The sequence below is a fragment of the Canis lupus genome, chromosome 1 (genome assembly GCF_011100685.1).
Source record: "Canis lupus familiaris isolate Mischka breed German Shepherd chromosome 1, alternate assembly UU_Cfam_GSD_1.0, whole genome shotgun sequence".
NCBI classification, from domain to species: domain Eukaryota; kingdom Metazoa; phylum Chordata; class Mammalia; order Carnivora; family Canidae; genus Canis; species Canis lupus.
Window position 1 is genome coordinate 41,872,541 of NC_049222.1, and position 20,002 is coordinate 41,892,542.

At 40.7% G+C, this 20,002-nt stretch overlaps 1 protein-coding gene and 1 long non-coding RNA gene across 3 annotated transcripts in view; one reads left to right on the top strand and one right to left on the bottom strand.

Annotated features, from left to right (window-relative positions):
- MTHFD1L (methylenetetrahydrofolate dehydrogenase (NADP+ dependent) 1 like) overlaps positions 1–20,002 on the top strand; it is a 187,050-nt gene that overhangs the window by 155,471 nt on the left and 11,577 nt on the right. The gene's annotated exons all lie outside the window — the stretch shown is intronic.
- On the bottom strand, positions 1,857–18,313 carry LOC111095761. 2 transcript variants are annotated; one of them, XR_005353682.1, is made up of 4 exons: positions 18,090–18,313; positions 17,364–17,582; positions 13,243–13,321; positions 1,857–2,754 (listed from the first exon to the last, which is right to left on the bottom strand). It is a non-coding gene; the product is annotated as an uncharacterized LOC111095761 (long non-coding RNA). The 2 variants fall into 2 exon arrangements; XR_005353681.1 differs by lacking the exon at positions 1,857–2,754 and adding an exon at positions 8,956–9,098.

The window sequence follows — 20,002 nt, forward strand, 5'->3', positions numbered from 1 at the left end:
TTTCAATGTGTAGATGGTAATTAGCCTACAGGAGCCCATTTAACCCTGAAGATAGAGCTCTATCATAAAAGTTATGGTTTAGGAGGAAAGGTATGGTTTGTCCTGCAAGAAGGAAAGGCCATGGCTCATGTGGCCCCCTGACTCCATGCTTTAGAAAGCCCTGGTCCCCTCCTTTCCGAGGACCCCGCCTGCAGGGCTAGGTGGGTGTGGCCTGGCCAAGCAGTGGCGGGGAGAGGACATCTCACATGTGTGCCAATGGTTGTTATTTTGCCATTTTAACTCATTAGATAACAATTCACCAACATTATACATTTCACAATATTTCTAAAGGAACTTCTTTTTTAAACCAAAAGACAGCTAATCGGTGAAGGCCAGGATGGTGCAGTGGTGAGTAGACTGAATTGGGACATCTGCACTCATGGTCTTGCCTCTGCCACAGAGCCAAGTTCCTACACCTCATAGGACGGATCCTTTCCCCAGGTACCTGTTAATTTTAAGCCTCTGTAGTTATAAACTGGCTCTTGACTGGTGTTTTATAAAATCAGAATATAAAATTTAAGATTGTTCTTCTTTCTTATGAAATGACAACTACGAAATGATGCAGATGTTATAAAACCTATCGCGTACTTCCCTAAGTATTGAGGCTTTTCTCTTACCATTTTGTTGAGTAGTTTTCATTCCTGGAAACTATTAGAGATATTGAGTATTTACTGCTAACCAAACTGCATGAAGATAGTCATGTCCCAGAGCAGTTCCTCCAGTGTCCTTGACATGGCATTTAGATCCTCATGCCGGAGACTGGCTATGCTGTCTGTCCTGTGGGCACATATAGATCAGCCAGGACGTGGTAAGGAGAGGCTCCTCCTCAGTGTATTACATAATGTACCAGGGAATCATCCGTTTTATTTATGAGGAAGTCAATGCTTCCAGTAGATTTTGGCTTTGCTTGGTTCCAGACTCAAATCCTTCATGTAATGTAGGGAGGAAACAGTAGAAACTTGGAGGAAGATATTAGGATTTAAGTGAAGGGCAAAGCCGGCCAAGGTCAGTAAGCGGACATCTCTAAGATAAACAGCACTGAATTTGTGGGAAGTAATTCAGAAAATCTGATCAAAACAACTCCAGTAATATTTACATAGCAAATAATTAAATTCACTGCCCCGGGGTGGAATACGGGCAGCAGAAGGTATAGTACTACCTGGAATTTAGAAAAGGAGGGCACTGAGGAATGAGATTTTTTTTATTGTCATCACCAAAACAATCAGGTGGCAGAGTTCTCTCATTGAAACTGATCTTCTCATTGACTAATCCTCTTCCTTTAGATACACTTGAGATACTCAGGCAAACAGTGATGATTCATGGAGCCATTCTAGCTAATTAAATGCATCACTGTGCAACCACACAAATTCCTTATTTCTGATTCACTCATTCGATATTTATTGAGGAGTGCTGTGCACTAGGCCATGAGAAAGAACAACAAATCAACAAAGGCCTGGACCTTGCCCTTGGGGAGTTCAAAGGCTGGTGAGGGACAGCATTTAAATATAGAGATGCTTGAAAAGTAGAGAGCTCTTTCCTTCTGAGAGACTGAGCGCATGAATGTGCTCCAAAGCCCATGGAGCAGGTGGCACTCAGGGCTGGCAGGCTGGGCATGGGATCGGCCTGATTGTGAAAGATGAGAACAGGTTAGCCAGATGCTATATGACAGGAAAGCAGTAAACAGAAAGCATCGAGGCATTAGAAAGCACTGCTAAAATTCTGTGTCACAGCGATCATGTGTGCAAGCAACAAGATTCTGAGTGAGTGTGAGCAGTGACAGTGGGCAAGAATACAACCCCCAGGGCCTGGAGATTGTGTTTACATTTCAGAAAGATCCCGCAGACAGCAGTCTGGAGGGGGGAGTGTAAAGAAGAGAGATTAGAAGGGTGAAAGCCTAGTTAAGAGGTGGTAGTAGTAGAAGGCAAATTCATGGGTCTAGACCAAGGTCTAGGGAGATGAGAGAAGGAGGCAGGTGTGAGAGATACAAGGAGGGGGGTCAAATAAACTGGACTGAATGAATGCAGAGAGGAGGAGAGAATTCAAGACGGGCTCATATTTCTGACTTGCTCCTCCAGGCAGTCTATTTGTTCTTGATTTAGATAAACAATAAGAAAAACAAACAGCTTTAGGCAGAAGATAACAGAACCCAAGACGACCCCCAGGTTCAGTGAGTCACCAGACCAAGTCATAGATCGTGCATATATTCATACTTGAGGCTATGACTTATTACAACAAAATCCACAAAGGGAAAAGGCATGTGTGGTAAAGACCAGAGCAGGCCAAGCTCACGCTTCCTAGACCCCTCTTCTAGTGGAGTCACACTGAACCTGTTTAATCCCTCTGACATTGAATTGTGACAACACATAGGAACTGTGGTCTGCCAGGCAAGCTCATTAGAGACTCAGCACCTAGTACTTTTTTCAGGGGCTGATCACCCCTCTGCCTGGCGCATACCAAATTCCAGACTCCAGAAAACAAAGCATGCTTGGTGTAAACCATGTGGCTAGCCACCGTTGGGAGTTAGAGGATGGAAGGAACCCCTCCCAGAGTCCAAGTTCCAGATACCAGCCTTGCAAGCAGGTGTAAGGATAGCATTCTTCGGCCTGCTATGTTAACTCTTTGCTGCACGATGATGAATTCCACTTTGACCAGGTTGAGTGATGCATCTGTTATTCATTCAAGTGAAGACATTGACTGGACAATGGGGTATTGGATCTAGGGTTGATAAAAGAGATCTGTGCTATAAATTCTGGAGTCATTAGCACCTCGAAAGTAGTTATAACCAAAGTCAGGCGGTGAGAAAGCCCAACATTGTGTTTCTCCAAATCATCATGCTAGAGGTCATCTGGTCTACCTGTCCCATTACATAATCAAGAAAACAATCTCCTCAATGTGCCCTGGCTACACATTCTTCTGTCTCACGTCTGTTGCTTTTCCCATCATTCCACACCGTCTCTCAAAATGGCAGTCATACATTGTTTGTAAATTAATAAAATGGCATTTAGATTATAAAACAGGCCCTTTGTAAGTTGCTTAATGCAACTCAATCACCAAAAGCCTGATCCTTAGAACCTGAAAAGTCAAGTTGATCACATCAAGTCCTTCACCTGAATGGAATTTCTAAGCCAGTCAGTGATGTTCAATTCACCTTGGGTATCAAAAGGCAATAGATTACTAAGACCTCTTTCTCCTCTTTACTCTCATGTCTATTCATGTATTTATATTTCCAGGCACTCTAAGCCACTGCAAATAAAAAAAATAAATGTGACAAAGCCTTTGCTGTGACATTACTCATACCCTAGGACCAGGAGCGAGATAAGTAAGCACATTTTGTGTATTAGGTGTATGTTGGAGGCAAAGGTGAACAGGGTGACCCCTTGGATATGGGAAATGAAAATAAGTCAAACTCAAAACAAGTTAATTATTTGCTTGAAGCTCTGATAAAGGATAAGGTGTAACTTGAAGACTGTAAAATGAGGTTGCTGCATATTTATTCAGTTTTGGATTTCATTCTTGGGTGGCCGTACACTTGCATAGAGCAGACAAGAAGGCAGAGAGACTGCAGTCCTATGAGACATCCGTTCAGCTCAACACATGTAATTTGGCTTTGGTTCTAGGAGGTAACCTTGGTGCCTAACCACTTAACCTTCTCTAATGTTCATTCTGGCCTATTTATGGCTAGATTGGTTACATTTACATGTGTTTGCTACTTTTTGTGTGGTTATTAACAGAAAGTATTGCATTATTTTAATTTGTCTCGGAATGTGAGAAAACATGGACAAAGTCAAACTCAATGGTAGAACTTAGATTATAAACCAAGTTGGAATCATTTGTATCATCTGATCATATAGACTGAAAAAGAATCAAAATACCAGTCTTTATCCCTCCAGTCTTTATTCCTATCTCAGCTTCATTTACTGTCTCATGTGTCATCAAAACAGTCTTTGTTCTTTCAGCTTTCCAACATGATTAATTGACGTTGTGCAGCATAGTATAGGAAAACTGAATATTTTGCAAGATGAGTAATCCAGTTAAACACCCATCTTTCTTTTCTTTTCTATTTTACCAACAAATATGTTTTATACAGATGTAAGAGCAATTTGCTTATTTCCCTGTTCAGAATTTTGTGCTTTTAACATAGCACGTTTCCGTTCCATGAAGCAAGCCAAAAATAATATTGACAAATTCATGAATCCTTCCATTTGATACTGTTGCAAACTTATGCAAATGTATTTAGACATTTAAGAAAACAGAATAATTAAACACCCAAAGTCAAAAATGGGAAGGGGGAAGTAATGGCAGCTGTCATATTACATTATCTTGCCTCAAGTTGGAAATTAATGAAGGGTTTGAAAACATACCTTTAAAACCAAAGATCTGAACTGTGTTCCAGTTTTTGGTGTTTTGTTTTGTTTTTTTTTTCCAAGGGGGCAATAATTTGAATTGAGTACAGTATAATATTATAGTTGCTGCAAGGAGTTGTGAGCATTTGGGGAAGTTTAAAAGATAATCAGTGTATCTTTGTCATGAATCTTTCCACTGGGACCCGGCCACTCCTGGATGAACTCACAGATTGAGAGTTTCTCAAAATACATAATCAAATTGTTTGTCTTAAAAATATACTATTTTAAAGACTTGGAAAATCAAAGAATGAAAATAAGGTCAATATTTGGCAAAAATAGTCAATTTGAGGAGTTGTCTCTTAAAAACCACTGATTTCATTTGCAGAGTTCACTTCCAAAGAAATTAACTTCATTTTTGTAAATCTAAAATTTGTCTCTTTGTGCCATGTCTTAAATTCCTGAAACATTCCCTTGAAGTGTTAAATTGTTTTTAACTTATTAGAAATAGGGGTTTGATTTTTTTTTTTTACAATTTAACAAAGATTAGTTTTATACTCACCATACACATATATATGTGTGTGTCTATATATATATATGTGTATATATATATACGTATATAATATATATACGTATATATATATGTGTATATATATATACGTATATAATATATATACGTATATATATATGTGTATATATATATACGTATATATATATACACATATATATATACATAAAATTGAACCAAATCATAACCTACAACTTTTCAAGATAGCAACTGTTTGCTAATCTTGCAAAATGTGTTAATATTCTTAAATGACCTCCTACACATTTATGTACAGTTTTAAACCTTTGGTGTGATTGGATTTAGGAGTATCTGAAAGACCACTCCAGGCGAACAGAAAGGTTAACAAAAGGAAGAGCTTCTCAGTCAAGCGAATGAGCATGCAGGCCTTCCTTCCCATAGATAAGGGAAGGAAGGCCTGCAGGGGACTCAGGCACCACAGCCGCAGCTCCCCTGGTGGCTTCTGACCCCTCTCCTGCCTCTTTCCAGCACCTCGCTTCTCTGGAGACCTAGGGCCCTGAGCAGGGGCCGATGGCAGAACCATTCCTTGCCAGTGTGGCCTGATGCTCACTGTCAGGCTGTTTTAGGTGCAAATAAAAGAAACTCAACTCAAAACTTATACAAAAAGAGGGAAGGAATTGACCCAGAAAACAAAAACTCTAGGGTTGTGTGGCTTTAGCCTCAGCTGAGGTCAGGATTCTGGCTTTTGTTCTCCGGTCCTCAGTCTAGCCTCCCTTGGAGTGATGCCCTTCCTGTCACCAAATGACCTACTTTACACTTAAAACTCACTGTCTCAGAGGAAGAGGAACCTCCTCTATCCTTATAAAGTCCTTTAAGGTCATTAGCACTCCATTTACAGTGGTCCTTCTTCTGACATGTTTTCATGCTTAACGGATTCTACACATAGGAACTCATTTTCTACTTCAAAAAGAAGTCCTCATACTCATAGAGGTTGGATAGCACTTGGTTTCTTAAAAATAATGATTTGGCTTAAAAAGAACAACAGGAAAAGTGGGTTGATCCTTCATCTGTGACTAGCCCTTCCAAAAAGTCAGCAACCAGAGTGCATGCATCCTTTTTGGGATGATTGAGGCCCCCCAGCTCCCTAAGAAGGATCCTCTCAAACTTAAGTTTTCTCATCTTACTCCCACAAAATTCCTACCATTGTTCATGTCATTCCTTTCATGCTCAGCATTAAACCAGTGTATGTAGGTCTTTGTAATACATTTGAGTAAGTGTTAAAACCATATCCCTTTCATTATCATAAAATCAACTCCCATTTGTTTGACCACTTAAAAATATCACAAATTAAAATATATATATATATCACAAATTATTTCATCCCTCTTTTAAATCAATTTTTGTTAGATTCACAAGGAATAAATAACAGCTTCTTGCCTACTAACACTGGAAATAAGATTGCCTGTTACACATAAGTAAGGTAGATGACTCCATACGTAAGCACGTATCTCCACGTACTCGGAGAGTGAAATCTCTCGAACCCAGTGACCCAGGCCTACCACAAGGTCACTTCTCCAGGAGCTGGAACGTAAGTGGCAACTTGCCATCACCATTCATTCTTCCTTTCTGCTGATGTCGCGTGGACACAGCATCCCATGTATCGCATGGGGGCCTCAGTGCCTGCAAACCACAGATGGTTATTTTTTATTGCACGTTTGTAATTTTTTGTGAGGCATGAAGGGACATCCAAGAGGACTTGAAAGTAGCATTTGAATAATAGGTTTACTCCCAGGCATAGCTACATGAAAGAGATGATTAATGCTAAACAGATAACACAATTCTGATTCACTCCATTGGCAGTAGAGGAGGCTTCTGGGTAAACAAACTGAAATAACAGCTAGAATACAGATCTGATAGCAGCACTGTTTTGATTAAATCAGAAGATGACAAAGGGGAGTTTATGCTGTCCTCTTGTCTGTAGCAACAGAGGCATGCGTGCCTGACCACACCGAAGTAAAAAGCCACATTGTGATTTCACGGGGCACCGATGCCTTTTGCCTACTGACCCATTGAGTGGAACTTGAGCCAAGATCTTATCAGTGATGAAGATGGAGACACCTCAGGATTTTCCAGTATCAGTTTTCACTTTTTATTCTTGGATGCGGTTAATAATGCTACCAGGGCTTTCAAATCCTGAGGCATTTCCTCATGGCTCCAACTAGCTGCCACAGGTCAGCTTCTTCTTGAACTGAGGATTCAGTTACAACATCCATATGCTTCCCAGCCCACTCTCTGACCTTTCTTCTTTTTTCGGGCTTTTAATGTTTCCATTCACGAATCCCAGGAGACTCTCTCGAGACTCTGAGTATACAGCCCAAATTTTTTTTTTTTTTTTCAAAAGTTGAGTAGAAATTTCTGAAGCTTCTTAAGAATTGCATAAACTTTCAACTTAAAAATCCTTTACTTACAATGCAGGACAATTAAACTTGGCAGAAAATAAAAGCTAAAAATTTCAGAACTTTCTTACGTAGGCCAGAAAGTAACCATTTTGCCCACATTTAGCATTGTCAGCAGTGGTCCATTCACGGGATGGACCATCAGTAGCCTTAAGAATGGCATTCATACTTGTCCACAGCCTTACTTCTTTTGAACTCAGCTCAGTTTCTTTGAAGCAGTGATCATGGTATCCAGCTTTGATTCCTTTCCTGTGGACTTGTGCCAGTATGTCTGATTTCATTAAATTTTTGGAAAGGACTAAAACTATGGTATCGTTTTATTGCAGTCCGTACATCCATCATAATCTGGGATGGTCTTGGTGAAAGATGAGGAATTCAGACTGGGATGCTGGGAAAGGCAGGTCCAGTGGCAAGGGGCCAGGGGGCTGGGGTACATTGAGTATTGACTTCATATTTTAAGTTCATCCACCTCTACCGTATAGTATTTTAGCTGTGGCTTCATTCCAAAACGATGGCAGTTGTAAAGCCCATACCCAGGTACATGGAGATCACATTGTTTTTAAAAATTAGGTACTTTTTTTTTTTTTTTTTTTTTTAATGGGATCTCCGTAGCCCTCCCAGTGATACAGCCAGGAGGAGTAAGGTGTGGTCAAAAATGAACCAGTTGCTCTCTTGCTTGCTTGACAGGCCACAAGACTTTTGGATATTGGCCATTCATGACAAAAGCTAAATACAAAATCCATACAGTAGATTCTAGCTCACTCTGTGCTTTTTTCCCTTTACTATTCCTCCCCCTCGATCAAAGTCACCACTCTATTGTTTTCCTATTGCAGTCCCTTACCCTGGATTTATAACTTTGGTTTCTCATCTAAGAAAGTGCCCCTTTCCACTATTAGCCAAACCACTTTGCCATAACAACTTCTCTTCTGCAAGTGGGCCTCAGTGTTTCTGGAGTAAGCATCATGTGTCCTTGGTTCTTTGAAACTGCCTAGCCAGGGATCACTTCCCTCCTAAGGTCTTTCTGATGACCCTCTCATCCCAAAGCCAATCAGGGCCTTCAGGGCCTGAGGCAGAGAGCCAGTCCTAGTCCTTTCCCCATGGAAATCCCCACTGACTGCACAGAGGGGAAACAGCTGGTCTGGAAGCCCCCTACCGGTCCCAGTTCATTTAGAGAAATTGGAACCCTGCTCCAGTCACCTCTGAAACATAACAGTGTATGAAATAAATGTTTGCCATCCTGCTTCATCTAGATGTACGTGCTTGAAATTAAATTTTCACGTAAGCATCAGGTTGACTTTTGGCTTCCAGAAAATGACATTACAATAGGTGTAATGGTTGGGGAAGTAGATGAGAAGGAAGGAAGAGTGAGATTATGGTGAAAATGAAACTAAGCTGGGAGATAGGTGGTGCTGATACAATTGCTTGCTGACGGAAAGTGCATCTGCATTGATAATTTGTGTTCTCTCTATATATAAGTATATGAAAAATTCAGGCTTTATTGGCTTGGTTTCTGTGGGAAAATAGCTAGTAGGCTGATGGTATCACTGTACTTCAACATGTTAGTGAATAACTCAGACACTTGTCAGATGCCTGAGCCACAGATTTATTTGAGAATGTGCCATCATGAGAAGCTTTCATTCACCAAGGTCACTGAGAGGGCAGCTGATGGAGGCTCGCTGAACTTCAAATGGTTCTCCCTGCTTGTGTCAGTAGCAAAGCAATGAAGTAAGGAGCTGACTGCCAAAAAGGAAAAGTTAGAGAAAACCAGCTTGTTCTGAGAAAAGCAGATAACTAAGCAGTAACTAAAGAAGCCTCTTATTTTTAATATTGGTTTCCAATTTAATATTGGTTTCCGAATTAAACATAAATGTATGTTCTTTTATTCCTCATCATTTCTACAATTTGCTTTTTAAAAAGCACACACGTTAATCTACATTACAAGTATAGAATTTCTCATGCTTCTTTTTAAAGATTATGAACTTTTTACACACACACATGCAGAAAATTCTTGTATTTATTTTACATGTTAATAAATGAATGGAATTTTGGCTCCGGGTTTAAGAAAATGATTTTTAGCCCTGTGTATTGTGCCATTGGTCCTTAATTATTAACGTAATTTCATTCTTGGACTATATATCTTAAAGTCTAAGTCTGTTATTGTATGTAAAAATACCATGTTTCCAATAACCTTACCTTGTAGGTAGAGTAAGTAGCATAATAGTAACCTCTAAAACCGCCATCACCTATAAAATTCATACTCACATTTATAACATAATAATATTTCACCCAATGGCGTATAATTGTCTTAAAAGTAAATTGCATTCAGGATCCCTGGGTGGCTTAGCGGTTTGACGCCTGCCTTCAGCCCAGGGTGTGGTCCTGGAGTCCTGGGATCGAGTCCGGCATTGGGCTCCCTGCATGAAGCCTGCTTCTCCCTCTGCCTGTGTCTTTGCCTCTCTCTCTCTCTCTCTCTCTCTCTCTCTCTCACACACACACATAAATAGATAAAAATCTTTAAAAAAAATAAAGTAAATTGCATTCTAGTAAAGACAGAATAAGAGGGACAAGATTTACCCTTCCATTTGAAATAACTAAAAAACTAGACAAAGTATTTTAGAAAATATTGCACAAGACTGGACATCAGGCAACAAAAGATACCGATCCCTGAGAAATGAGAAACAAGTTGAGCCCTACAAGTGGCCTCCACTACTGCCTGGAGGAAAGGTTTCATGCTGCTGCATAGTGAGAGGAAACCTAGAAGATTTCAGCTATCTCACTAAGTTGAAGACATGTGGGTGGGGTTCCAGGGAAACTAAAGCATCTAGAGTTTGCAGGGCAGATACCAGAGATGAAAGGGCTGTGCAGAGAGAGAGCAAGAGAGAGTTCTGAAGGCCCACAGAGGGTCATTCTTGAGTTTTCAAGGGATCAGTGCCTGTCTGTAGAGAAACTACTGGAAGACAGAGAAAGGATCACCTAAAAGAATTAGAGGGACTAGTGCATGGCTTCCACAGATGGCCAGGAAGGAGGCACCTGCTTCCTGTGCTTTAACCTCATTATCAAGAGACACTGGTTAGAATACTAAGAAAGATCTTGCCTCTCAGTAGAAGAAAGATGAACCCTAACTAGATACAGTTCCAGCCCCACCCAACAACACTGTAAAACAAAATCCCAAAAGATCAAATTGTTTCTAAGTAACTGAATGTGTCTCAGAACTAACTATAAAAATACAAAAATATCCAGGATCCAACAAGATCAAATATCTGACAATCAGTCGAAAATTACCAGGCATGCAAACAAGTAGGAAAATACAACCTATGATGAGAAAAGTCAATCAAAATTAACCTTTAAGTGACAGATGATAGAATTAGTAGGCAGGGACATTAGAACAGTTACTATAATGGTAGTCTATATGTTCAAGAAACCAGAGGAAAGATTTAACATGTTAAGTGGAGCTAGAAGACATAAAAATGACAAACCAGATTTCTGGAGATAAAAACTATAGTGTTTAAGATGAACAAGTATTCTAATTAATAACAGATTAGATAATACAGAAGAAAAGATTAGTCAACTTGAAGACATAACAGTAGAAACTATCTAAAATGAAACCACAAAGGCTAAAAAAAAAAAAAAAAAAAAGAGTATCTGAACTTTGGGACAATTTCAGGTGATGAAAGTTACATATAATTAGAGTCCCACAGGAGAGAAAAAAAGAAGAGTGGAGATATTTTAGAAATAATGGCCAAAATTTTCCTAATTTGACAGAAACTATAAACCCACAGAACTGAGATATTGAGCAAATTCCAAATACAAGAAACATGAAGAAAATTACATCAAGGCACATCTTAATCAAATTCCTTAAATGGGTGAAGGGGGTCAGAAGTTCAAATTTCCAGTTATAAAGAGGCAGTGTCACAGGATGTAATGTACAGCAGGATGACTATAATCAATTTGAACATTGATAAGAGAATAGATCTTAAAAGTTCTCATCATCACAAGAAAAAGTATTTTTTGACTATGCATAGTGACAGATGTTAACTAGACTCAGTGTGGTGACCATTTCTCAATATATACAAATATCAAACCAGTATGTTGTACACCTGAAACTAATATAAAGTTATAGGTCGATTATACCTCAATAAAAAATATTTTTTAATATACAAAATTGCTTGGGGCCGATGATAAAGAGAAAATCATAAAAATAAGCAAAGGATAAAAGACACATTATGTACAGAGGGAAAAAAGATAAATTGACAGCTGGTTTCTCATCCGAAAAAATGCAGACCGGAAGACAGTGGAGTGACATCTTTTAAAGTACTGAAAGAAAATTCTCAACCTAGGTTTCTTTACCCAGTTAAAATGTCTTTCAAATGCTATGGTGAAATAAGGACCTTTATTAGAGAAGCAAAGGCTGAAAGAATTGATCATGAGCCAACCTGAAGTATAAGAGATATTAAAAGACATCCTTCAGGCAGAATGAAAATTAGACCAGTCAGAAACCTGGATTTACTCAAAGGGCTGAAGAGTACCAGAAATAGTAACCACATGGGTAAACATAAAGACTTCTGTTCTTAGTATTTAAGTCTCTTTGAAAGATAAATGACTGTATAAGACAAAAATAATAAAAATGTGGAGTATATAAAATATATAGAAGCAAAATATATGGCCACAGTAGCATAAGATCTATATATGAAGTAGAATAATATCACTCGATGGTACATTGTGAAAAATTAAGTGTGTGTAGCATAAACACCAAGGAAACCACTAAAATAATACAGCAAAGAGTTGTAGTAAATAAAACGACCACGAAAGAAAATGAAATCAATAAAAATACCCAATCCAAAGAAGGAAGAAAAAGAGGAGACAAGGAACAGAGAAAACAAATAGCAAGGTGGTAGATTTAAACCCAGCTATGTCAGTAATCACATTAAATATAAATGGTCTAAATGACAGAGTTGTCAGATTGACCAGAAATGCAAGTCTCAAACATAGGAAGCAAAAAACCCACGTTAAATGTAAAGACATAAGTAGTTTATGAAGAAAAGGACTGGAAAAATACTTGGAGCAATCAAAAGAAAACTAGAGTGGTATCAAAATAGAACTAGAGCAAAGAACATTAAATAGGTTCTCTAACTACAATGGAATTAAATTAGAAATGAACAATGAAAGACATCTGGAAAAACCCCAAATATTTGGAAACTAAATAAGCCACAGAGCAGAAAGAACATTTGCAAGTCATCTATCTAATAAGGACTTGTATCCAGAATGTAGAAGGAACTCTCAGAACCCTATAATGAGAAATCAAACAACTCCTTTAAAAAATTAATAAAAGGTTTGAGTAGATACTTCATCCCAGAAAATATATGGATTATAAGCACATGAAAATTAGGGAAATGCGTACTAAAGCCACAGGGAGATCCCACTACATGGCTATTAGAATATCTAGAATTAAAAAGACTGACCATACCAAATGTTGGTGAGGCTGTGGAATAACTGGAATTCTCCTATGCTGTTGGGAGGAATGCATGACAGTACAACCCCTTTAGAAAATAAGTTGGTAAGTCTTTATTAAACATACCTACTATATGCCCCCCCCAAAAAATCCTAATTATTTACTCAAGAGAAACGAAACATACAAAGACCCCTATAAAGATCTGTATATGTGTTGATAGCAACTTGTTTTGTAATAACATTTAGTAAACTTAATCCTTGAACTTGGGCAGCTTATTGTATGCCAAGTTACTAAATAAAGACCAGTTTTTAAGATAAAGTTGCAGTGGAGTTTCTGGGTGGCTCAGTCAGTTGAGCGCCCAACTCATGATTTTGGCTCAGGTCATGATCTCAGGGTCATGAGATTGAGCCCCACATTGGGCTCCATCCTTACCATGGAGCCTGCTTGAGATTCTGTCTCTGCCTCTCCCTCTGCTCCCCTGCTCCAGCACACCTGCGTGTGGAAGCTCTCTCTAAAAAAAAATAATAAAATGAAGTTGCAAGTAGAAAAACACTAGGAAAAGTGTTTAAAAGAAGAAGATACGGGTATTCATTTTCTATTTTCTATGTTGTATAACAAATTCCCACAAATGTAGCAACTTAATACAATATAATATTTATAATAATAATAAATTATTATTATAATAAATTTATAATTTATTATAATAAATTATAATAATAATAAATAATAATTTATTATTTCACAGTTGTCATGGATCAGGAGTCCAGGCACAGATTAGCTAAGTTGTGTCCTTTGTGCCACAGTCATGGCTTCAGCTGGTACTGTGGTCTCACTTTCACACTTACAGCATTGTTGGCAGATTTGAGTTCTGTAAGAACTCAAGGGCCCAGCCCTTGTAAGACTGAGGGCCCAGCTTTTTGTTGGCCATCAGCTTTTGGGGGACTACATGTGGCTTTTGTGGCTGCCTTAGCTCCTTTCTAACATGGTACTCACTGAAAGCCAGCAGGGGCAAAAGACCAAGCACCATCCCATCACCTCTGCTATATTCTCTTGGTTTAGGGCAAGCAACAGGTCTCACCATGAAGGTGCAGTTACTGAAAGTCACCACACGGTTTATCTACCATGATGTGGGTACAGCACATGGAAACAGACAATAGAAAGGACTAGAAAGGAATCCCCAGGAGCATGGCAAAGAGTGATCCCACCAGACGGTTGTTTTGTTGGCCTGCAAGAAGGGCACTGACAGGCTACAAGGGAGGCTCATGTCACGCTTGGCCACAGGAAGGCTGGCCTGGAGTTCTGTCCCAGGGTGTTGGTGCATGGATGATAGGCACATAGCAAGCTGAGCTAATGACCGTGCAAGACAGTTTCTAACTCTAGAAGTGAGAACGGCACCAGAATGGGAATGTGCTCAGAATATGTATGATGGCCTCACTCTGAGTCATATTTATAGTCCTATAAATCCTGACCCAACCAAAGGCAATGATAGTTGTACATTTGAGAGATGGAAAGAGGAGAGGAGGGGGACGGGAGTGGTATAGGATGTAAAAGAACTAAATCCTCATCATCCGTATGAGAAAGCCAGCAGACAATAACTGATGCTGCAAAATCCAGAGCAGCGAACAGTAAAAAGCAAAACTAGGAGTTGGTTGGGGCTTCCTCTGTGGAGTAGGAGTGTGGTCGGGGGCCGGCGAGCAGGGGCAGACGGGGACTGTCCTTTCCTACCACAACGAACCATGTGACCTTTTAGGCAGTGTACATGACTTACTTTGAAAAAAATTAAATGTAAATGAAGAGAATCTGTCATCTTGCTCTCGTAGCGTCTTGCCTTATTCTTAATGTGGTCTATGTGTTTGTGAGAAACAGAAGTGGGGACATGAATTGTGAATGATGCAGACAAGGGGTCCCCAGTTTTCTATTTCTTCTATGACATTAACCCAGAGGAAGCAGGTCTAGGCAGCTGCAGGGCCCCCGGAGTGCTGGAGGCATGGGCAGGAAGGAAGGGGGATGACACGGGTGAAGAAGGTGAGGAATCCAGGAGGGATGGCTCCGAGTGCCTCGCCCGGCTGTGGCCACACCCACACACCCGGGCCTGTAATTACTGTCTGCCTTTCCATGAGAAAAAAATGTTCTGTTTAGAGAAGCCTCTGTGAGTAGCGGAATTAGGACTGTTTCGGTCCGGGAACCGGGGAAAGTGACAGAAGAAAAACGTTCTGTAGATCGTCAGGTAAGTGTGTCCAGGGAAGGAACTACCCACATAAGGACCATGTGTCCATTGGCTTGGGTGCCTGTCACAGAGTACCACTGACTGGGGGTTGGAACAGCAGGAGGTATTTCCTCACGGCTCTGGAGGCCCCAAGTCCAAGAGCAGGGTGTCAGAAGGAAGGGTTTGTCCCCAGGTCCCTCCTTGGCTTTCGGGTAGCCTGACCCTCACACAGCCTTTCCTCTGTGTGCGTGCATCTCTGGTGACTCTTCCTCCTACAGGGCCACCAGTCCTATGGGACCAGGGCCCCACTCCTAGAACCTCACTCAAAGCCCCGGTTCCAGGGGAGCCTGCGTGGCTCAGTGGTTGAGTGTCTGCCTTTGGCCCAGGTCATAATCCCAGGGTCCTGGGATCCAGTCCTGCATTGGGCTCCCCACAGGGAGCCTTCTTCTCCTTCTGCCTATGTCTGTCTGTCTGTCTGTCTCTCTCTCTCTCTGTCTCATGAATAAATAAATAAAATCTTAAAAAAAAAAAAAAAAAAGCCCTGGCTCCAGCTAGTCCCATTGGAGCCAAGGGCCTCACCCCATGGCTGAGGGAGGGGCCCCATTTGGTCCATTCATTACATGCCTCATGCCTTCCCTCAGCCAGCATCTGATCTGAACCACTTAAAAAAAAAGTGCAGAACAAAATAAAACTCTAGTTTTTAATATAGTTAAATTAGGTGGCACAGTAGTCCTAAATCCTGCCCTAATTCAATTTCCTTCTCGAGACTTGGCCAGCCACGGGTGGGTCAGGGAACCCTGGAGGAGGCAGCTCCTACCCCTCCCCTCCTCCAGGCAGCCTCCCCAGACCACCACTCCACTTCCATCCCAAGAGCAGCACAGAGGGGACGTTCAAGAAATAGATATAATTTCCCTCCATCTTGTTGTATTTTCCTGCTGCAGGAGCTTATTATTCCTGCGGAGGAGCTTCGCCGGGGTTGGGAGGGCCGGGCGGGGTGAAGACAGAAGGGAAATACTAAATGACGGGGCAGCCCCATCTCTGTAACAAGCTCCTTGGGGAGAAAGACCAGAGCAGCTAAGTAAAAGCAGTTTTCATCCCCCACGCCTGCCTTCCTCTTTTTTATTCTCCTCTCCCCCTGCATCCATTCTCCCCTTTAAATGGGTTACAGAATAATTATTTAATTGCCATTAGGACCTTAGGATAAAACCATGCCCAGAGCATCATGGTTAATTTTCAGATGATGAGCTTCTCAGAAACCAGAATTTGATTACTTAATATCGAGTTTCCAAAGGGCGAAGCACTGTTCAATTGGTTTGTTTTGCCAGAGCTGATGGAGGTTCTCCTGGCAAGGCACTTGGCCGTCAACTGCAGATAGTGCCTCTGCCCCCACAGCCCCCCTCTTCTTTGCCCTGCACAGAGGCCGGAGCCTGCATTTCCTCCCCACTCACCTCAGGTTAGAGTCACACTAGCTTTCAAGTCATCATCACACTTCTAGAGGCTTCTCCTTTAAAATAAGATCTGTCCTCAATCAGAACAGTCCCTGTTTGCTTGAGTACTTTAGGTCTTGACTATTATGGAGCTAGCTTCAGATTTGATTACCGTAAGTAGGAAGGCCAGAAAGCGTGGCTTTTAAAATTGTTTGTAGAGCCAGAAAAGTTAAGGGAAAATCTCATAAAACCGCTGAACATTTTTTTCTTATAAAAGAAATCTGAGAGTGCCTAGGTGGCTCAGTTGGCTAAGCGTCTGCCTTCGGCTCAGGTCATGATCTCGGGGTCCTGGGATCGAGCCCTGCGTTGGGCTCCGTGCTCATCGGGGAGCCTGCTCCTCCCTCACCTTCTGCCCCTCTCCTCATTTGTGCTTGCTCTCTCTCAAAAAAAATAAAATGTTATAAAAAAAAATCTATAATTCATCATAGATCAGAACTATTTTCAAATTTCCCTTTCTACCATAAATAACTTAAACTCACTCCACTAGACAATTACAATTGTACATTCTGTAATAAGATGACAGTAGCGGGGATCCCTGGGTGGCTTAACGGTTTAGTGCCTGCCTTTGGCCCAGGGCCTGATTCTGGAGTCCCCGGATCAAGTCCCACATTGGGCTCCCTGCATGGAGCCTGCTTCCCCTCTGCCTGTGTCTCTGCCTCTCTCTCTGTGTGTCTCTCATGAATAAATAAATAAAATCTTTAAAAAAAAAAAAAGATGACAGCTTCTATTGTGTAGTAAGCACTAAACTGCAGTCCTTCCTTTATCTCATTTGAGTTTTGAAATAGAACCTATAATGCAGATATTTTGATACTCCGACTGTATTTCCAGGTAAAGAAACAAGGCTCAGTGAAGTAACTTACCCAAGAACACACAAGTCGTACAGGCATGAGCCCTTCCCGCCATACCTCAATCTAGATTGAATTACTGCTATTCACCAGACTTTCACTGAGAGCCTTTGCCCTGGTGATTCCCCTTCCTCATGGGCCCCAGGGAAGGCTGCACAACTGCTGGGAGCCCATTGCTGCACCTGTTTGAGCGTGGCTTTCATGGATCTTTTTGGTAATGAATAAAAACAAAACCTGTAAGTGACAGAGAAACCAACTGGTTAATCCACAGTAGCCTTGCTTTAGATTTGTCTTAGATTTTGCCATCCTGCTAAAATTAGTTACCAGAGCAAATTCCAAACTTAGTTATGCAACAGTTTCCCTGAAATCGTTAAGTAAGAATTGATGTGGCGCTTCAGTTATTTCAGTGGATAATGGCATTTACAATTTTCAGATAGGAGTAAATAATCCATGTCTCATGGATGATCTTTAAAGAGTGGCAAGCCTGATATTTTTAAGAAAAAACTCTTGATGTTATTGTATGTGTACCATGTTAGGGATTGTTTTTTAACAGTCATAAAGGTATGATTTACTCACTGTTAACTGCTATGACGAGATTTTTAAGATGTAATTTGGAAAGATACTACCCCAAGTGTAGGCTGTGTAACATATCCCTAAATAAGTATTATAATTTAAAAGAAATCCAGGTTAAAGTTGTCAAGTAACTGAGTTTACTTTACAAATTCACAGAAATCTATTTACCTGAATGCTGTAGCTGAAAAATCAGCTTGATAGAACGTGTCGATTTCCATCACGACAGTGGCTCACATCTCTGTGCAATTTCAGATCTGGGATGATCCTCCTGCCCCTTTGGGACCCAAGAGCATATGCTGCCAGCAAGGGGCAGTGAACTAAATGCCATGATTTTAGGGAGGTGTAGGGGTCCACAGTTGGCACTGGGACTTGGGAGTCACGCTGCCTTTGAAGTCCAGTCCACCAGGTCAGAGCTGTGTGATTTGAGGCACATTATGATGTCTTGTTTTCCTACTGTGCAAAATGGAGATAATGGCAGTGGGGTAACACCAGCCTTGTAGGGTTGTAGGAAGTAAATGGGATATAGCGCATGTTAAGTGCTTAGCATAGCACCAGAGGTGTGACCACTGGACTTGTCAGGGCACCACATTATGAGTTTGAAAATTGATAAATAGAAAAAAGGAATCAAGAAAAAATAGAGGACATCCTCTCTTACACTGGGTGTCTTTGGCCCGGAGCTGCCCACACCAGGCAGGAAGCCAACACCCAGAGAGCATACAGAAACCAGAGGACCCAGCCACACCTTCCATGTGCCACCTCTGAGCTTCCAGCCACGGTGACCAGCAGGACATTGTCCTCCTTAGCAAGCCAGCATGAGGGCATTCCTGATAACCATAAACGAAAGTAGACTAAGAGGTACCATCCTTACAATCAGAACAAATAAAGGAAAAAATTATGGAGTAGGGAGAGGCATCTCAAAGTCTTTCAACTCAAAACTGCTAGTCCTATGTAACATGAATTTTTTATCTTATGCTTGAGGCATTGCAAAAAAAGTTGCAAGATTTCTCCATTTCCTTTGTGTATTTGGTCAGTCAGACCCTGCTTCACATTATCTTTGTTTCTGTCTAAAAGGACTCCTACAGTCTCTCCTTTTCCAAAAGTCAGGCCCATGGACTTTGCACATAGAATGTGTTAGTGACAACTCTAGCCTCACGCACTCCAGCGAGCATTCCATGGTTTAGAAACTACCCCAGTTACCTATTTTCAGTATTAATCTCCCTGAAAATCAAATTTCAGAATTGTACTTGTGGAACTATCCAATTTCTGTACAAAATGATATAAGAATACATTATAGAGAGATGCTTAAAGAGGAAGAGAAACCCAGGAGTTGACAAAAGAAATTGTTTGCAGGGCTTCCCTCTGGGAAGCATAAGAGCAGAACTTTGCCTTTTACTTCTACTGTTTTTTACTTTTTTATTTAAAACATTTTTTTTTTAATGGAAAGAAAAGTTAGTTAGGGACTAGCTCCCCACCACTAAAAGAAAATTATAATCGTCCCTTACAAACGATGAGAAAAATAACTGTGTTTGCTAATTCTTTCATTCAAGGCCATTGACATAAATCAGAATAATCTCAGCTATGTGATACTGGCACGATATGTAAGCACAATATGGTAATGTTTATAGTAATCAAACATGACTTACATCTTAGAAAGTCACGAGTGAAAAATTTATTATATAAATTCCTTTTATATAAAAATCATAGAATTAAAAAAAAAATTTTTTTTAACTAAAAAGTAAAGTGACTTGGTCCAAATATCCCAATGGTCTGTTTTATTGGTCTTTCTGTCTGGAAGTGGGGGACTAGGTCCTGGGCACCTTGGTGTCCCCATAGTGAGCCCTCATCAAAGGCTGCTGAGTTGAATGAAACATTACCGCATCCCTTCACGCAGGAACAGGACCTCATAGGCCACCAGGAAAGATGTGTACTCCAACAGGACACATCCCCATGCTCTCAGAGTATTGCTAGCTACTAAACAGAGATCATATCTACTAAGGGCTAATACTGCCATGCTCTGTATTTATGCTTGATCTTAGCCAAAAAGCTGAGAAGCAATGGACACTGTAGTTACAACTCAGAAA